This window comes from Heptranchias perlo, unplaced genomic scaffold (assembly GCF_035084215.1).
Source record: "Heptranchias perlo isolate sHepPer1 unplaced genomic scaffold, sHepPer1.hap1 HAP1_SCAFFOLD_43, whole genome shotgun sequence".
NCBI lineage: Eukaryota > Metazoa > Chordata > Chondrichthyes > Hexanchiformes > Hexanchidae > Heptranchias > Heptranchias perlo.
The window spans coordinates 7,777,105-7,782,499 of record NW_027139442.1 but is presented as its reverse complement, the minus strand read 5'-3'; the positions used below and the strand labels follow the sequence as shown (position 1 = coordinate 7,782,499).

Genomic DNA, 5,395 nt, shown 5'->3' with positions numbered 1-5,395 from the left:
TGATTGTTAACCAATGTATTGCCCTAATCATACGTGTACTTGGACTCATTGTACAACCTATTTTTGGGACATGTACCTTCTTCTATCCTTGTATGAACGCAATTTTCTCTTTTATATTAAATAAGCAAGTATATAGTAATTAACCACACAACTTAGAATCTGCCAAGCTTTGTAAAAAGTATGAAATCGCCAGCACGGCACATAACCTGTCACCATAGCTACGCAGACATGTCCACGAGGCTGGAACCTAACGTTCCATATGAAACAATAGAGACTTAGATTTCCAAGCCTGGGGCCCAGACAGGAGTGGAAGATAGCAGACGGTGCTAAAATTGGCTTTTAGAAAAACACCACCAGATAAAGTGAGGGTCCAGTCCCGAGGGAATGGTGGTAACTGGTGATTGGTCAATTCAAGGGGCATGGCATGGTGGTAGGAGTGGCAACTCCATCACCCCCTGTCCATCCGAGAAAGAGAGAAGGATACTCGACGCTCTATTGGCATCTCGCCCTTTTGAGAGACCCCAATTGTGTAAACCCCTCTGCCAATAATAGGCTCACCCTCAAAAGTGGCATGAAAGAGACAACCCTTGCGAGTGTCAGGTTATAGAGGACACAGACGTGAGTAACCGTTGACCCTGGATCGAAAGTAGGCATCCTTAAGGAAGGAAGTGTCTGGATCCAAAATGGTCAGAGGCCAACGAGACAGGGACCGACAGGGAGCCTTGTCTTGGAGAACAGGAAAGCCTCAGAGGGGGTAGAAAGGGAACCTTGTCTCGAGGGATAGGAAGACCCCAACCGTAGACAGAGGAAGCCTCTACGGGGAAGGACAACGATATTAGCGGAAGAGACCACTGGGGGGATGACCGTCAAGAGTCCTGTGCGAAGTAAGCACACTCTCGACACAGGACGGGTGATATAACTCTAGTTCTGTATTTACTAACTATTGCTTAAGCACGCATAGTGCTGAACCTTCTGAGAAACATAATAAAACTCCACTGTACCATAATCGTGTTAGAAATACCCTACACAGATGTTCAAATCCATATTTTAACTGGGAAACTGCAGGAAAAGAGCGAAACGGGTCTGTTTGTGTTCCTGGAATCAGTGTGCAGGCGGTGAAATCGGTATAAATCGGCAAGAGTGAACATGGTCAATGCAATTATATGAAAATTGTAAATGAAGCCGCTCATTATTGTTGGATCAGTCGTGTATGAGCACAGCTTGTAACTTTATTCCTGAGATAGATCTGATTCAGGTGGTTTTCTGAACTTTGGGATGTTTGTGATATATCCATGTCATTATTTACATCGGAGTCAAAGCTGCTGATGTAATGTGGTTGTTCAAATGACTGTAATTAATAACAATAATCAGGTGCATAACCGTGTCAGTGGAGATTTATCCCCTGTATAAATCAGGGATTGTTGGAATGAATCACCTCATAGTGCCTTCCAGAGCTGTGGTTTTCAAGCCAAAATAAGTCACGGCTTCTCGCAGAAATGCATTATTCAGTAATTCGTCAGATAAAACACATTTATTATCCTGTTCTTGCAGCCGTTGGAGTTTCGGGTAAGTCGATGTTAACTGTGCTGCTGTACATGGTATTTTATTTCTCCCATCATGCTTTACACAGCCGGCAGTTCTTGTATTCTATCAATCGATGGAATGTCCTGTCTCTGCTCTTTTCGTCTTGTAGCAGCTGCATTTTATCCGTTATAATTCAACCCTAGCATTGTTACTGGGTTATTCTCTATACTGAAAATATTGTTGAATAATGGTATGTTCTTAACATTTAAACATTTGGTCTAGGAGGAGCTTCATTATATCTGTAATGTACTTTGTAATCCAACTCTGGCATTGTTATCAGATTATTCTATGCACTGAAAGTACTGGTGTCAGGTGTTTGGTCTAAGAGCTAGTATCAGACCATCAGGAGCTGTAAGCAGTTTCATGGTGTGGAACTAACCAGTCCTGGAATATTGTTTCATCAATGAGTTTTCAGTGATTGTTAATGAGACAGTTCACTGTTTCATTGTTACTGAGAGACAGCGCAATGTCCTCCCTCCACAATAAAATGGCTCAGTTTAACTGGGATTTTCATGTATTTATTGGTTATCACTGTTGTAAAAGATTATTTCATTGTGTGTATCTGTCGCGGCTTCAGATGTCTGGCTAATGAACAAAGTTTGCTGCTGATTCTTTCAAATCTCCTTCTCTGATTGACTGTGGATGAATTGACTGTAAAATGCAATATTTTGAGGTTTTGTTCTATTAGTTTGCACTTTTTTCTGTTGGAATCAGGAGCCATTCCATTTATTTGTAGATTATCAGCAGCAGAGGTGATTTTGGCGTTTTTTTAATTGGTCAATGCCGCCATCTAAAGCTGTACTTTAAAGGAACATTTACCTGAGGAAGGAGGAAGCCTCCGAAAGCTTGTGAATTTAAAATAAAATTGCTGGACTATAATTTGGTGTTGTAAAATTGTTTACAATTGTCAACCCCAGTCCATCACCGGCATCTCCACATCATGTACTTTATAATTGCAGGAGAATGAATTTCAATTATTGTGAGATGTGTCTGGGAGCTGCATTCGGTTCTGTTTATTCCATGCATTGTAGGTGAAGTGAATAGTGTCGGTGAACAGGTGGAGACTTGGATGATCTGTAGCAACATTAAACTATTCACAGAGGCTTCACCATTTAATAAACTGCCACGGAGAATAGAATCGTTCGAACACGGGGCTGGTGAACAGAATGCAGGCTCAAGATGTTAGGATTGAATCGGATGTGCAAACTGGCATTGAGAAAGAGAGCAGAGAGACAGAGAGATACGGGGGCGGGGGGGGGGGGGGGGGGGGGTGGGGAGAGACCGAGAGAAAGCAGCAGCGGAGTGAACAATTAATCGGAATGAGCTGCTGAAACTCCCAGTACAATTATGAAGCAGAATTGTAACTTGAAGGTTTTATTAGGATAATTTCAGATTGTGAGAGTTTTATTGTACTCTCTCCTGGTGTGTTTATCGCTTTCAGGTCCTCAATCTGTTTAGATCAATGTTCCTTTCAATAATTCACTGACTGAATAAATAAACATAATTGAAATATATTTAAAGAATAGACTCAGTCATTTCTTGACCGTTATGACCTATTAAGATACTGCATTCTAAAAGCTATGTGTCAGCTTAATCCAATAAAAAACGAGGCTGATTTAGTGAATAAATTTTAATTTAATTTTAATCGAATATGCAAAGTTAACTTATTGAAAGCAACATCTACCCAACGAGTAGTTCCCTGACACCAATAAGGACAGAATTCAATGGTTGAATTTATTGATTGGATTGTGTTAGTGGAGCCTATAGATTAGATTCCCTCTAACATTCTGTTGCAGTCTCTCCCTATGAATTCCAGCCTCTCCTCCCCCTGCATTGAATCCTCTGTCTCCTCACCCGTTGCCTCCGTATATCCGCTTTCCCAAACCACCCGTTCCTGACTCCCCTCCAGCTCCCACATGTCCTTTTCATTGTTCCCCTCCCAATTTCACTCAATTGCTCGATCTCCAGCTGCCTTTCCCCGTTCAGTGCCAGTCCCTGTCGGCTATCTTAACCCAGAGCAACAAATCAGCTGCACCTACCCCTGTCCTCTCACATTCTCGACACTTAGCTCTCTTCCCCGTCCGTCTGGAGCCCAAATCCGGCGTTAATTCGCTGCATTCCCGCTCAGTGAATCCCCTTCTCCTTCCCCACCATCACTGCGCCCACACTCAGACCTTCCACTGGGTCACGTGCTCACTTTATTAACTTTCTGTCTCGTTTTCCCAATTCATTATTGATCATTGTGTTTAAAAACATCTTTCTGCCCGGAAGCGCTGCACAGGTCAATGAATCATTTTCAACCGTTTGATGCAGCAACAAAGCTGGAAATTTCACCCCAGATCCTCTGAAACTGCTGCTTTGGCTCCAGGTCTGGTCAGTAATTTCTCTGCTCTATGTTCTCTCATTACAGTTAACTTGGTGGCGATTGTGATCCTGTCCAGAGGAAAGTGCGGACTCTCCAAATGTATCACTCGCTACATGGTAGGAATGGCATTGGCCGATCTCCTGGTTGTTATCTCTGATCCGATATTGAGGCGGATTAGTGTGATTTATTTCCCAATTTCATTCCTGGATATTACTCCCGTGTGTAGTCTCGTTACATTCCTCGTTTTTGCAACCACGGTGGTTTCTGTCTGGCTTACAGTCGCTTTCACCTTTGATCGATTTGTGGCCATTTGTTGTGAGAAGCTGAAAACAAAATATTGCACCGAGAAAACGGCAGCTGTGGTTCTGGGAACAGTGAGTGTGCTGAGCTGTTTGGAGAGTCTCCCCTGGTGCTTCATAATTGAACCTAAATATATTATTGATAATGTTCCCTGGTTTTGTGTGAGTAAACCGAGCTTCAATACTTCTACCGCATGGGTCGCATTTGACATGATTCACCTCATTTTAACCCCTTGTGTCCCGGTCTTTCTGATTTTGCTGCTCAATGTTCTGACGGTCAGACGTATTTTATTGTCCAGTCGAGTCCGCAGAGGACTCCGGGGCAGAAGCAATGGAGAGAATCACAGGGATCCAGAGATGGAGAACCGAAAGAAATCCATCATTTTACTCTTCAGTATATCGGGCTGTTTTATATTGTTATGGATGACACAGGTTGTATTTTATATCTATCAGCGAATTACAAACAGTTATTATTATTACTCCCCCACTGACCCTCTTTATATCACGGAATCCACTGCAGGAATGCTGCAACTCCTCAGTTCCTGCACAAACACGTGTATTTATGTTCTGACCCAGACTAAATTCAGAGAGGAGCTGAAGAAAGCGGTGAAATACCCACTGATTCTAATTGTTAAATTAGTAAAATTATAGAAAGAGCTGAAGGTTTTCAAGCACAAGAACTAAATCCCATTTCATATTCTGTGCCCACACTTCCCAATGGACGGAAAGTTAATTTTATATTAGCAGAACCGACACCTCAAATGATCTTAAACCTGATTCTGATATTATGTTTTGTAAATAATCTGACCTATTGTGGCAGGGCTGGTTCTGCAGATGACACATGGATTGTTGCTCAAAAAGGCGGCACTAAAGAGCTCAACTGGCCCTCAACTACATGGCCGCCCTGTATCTACTGCAAAATGGGCAAACCTGGCAACTATAGTCACTGCTGAGTGTCTGATCAGAATGGGTGCACTCTACAGAAATGGAGAGACAAAATTTCAGAGATGGACAGACACACAGGCAGACAAACGACAGGGTTACGTTATGGGACCAGGAAACACTGAGACACAAGGGGCACATGGGGTGGGGGTGACAGGTTGCGAGTGGACCTCTGGGTTAGGTTATTGGACCAGGAGAGTCTGAG

The 5,395-nt window shown here is 42.8% G+C and overlaps 1 pseudogene; it reads left to right on the top strand.

Annotated features, from left to right (window-relative positions):
• The first annotated feature begins 1,496 nt into the window (after positions 1-1,496).
• On the top strand, positions 1,497-4,932 carry LOC137312573 (probable G-protein coupled receptor 139; annotated as a pseudogene).
• The last annotated feature ends 463 nt before the right edge of the window (positions 4,933-5,395 follow it).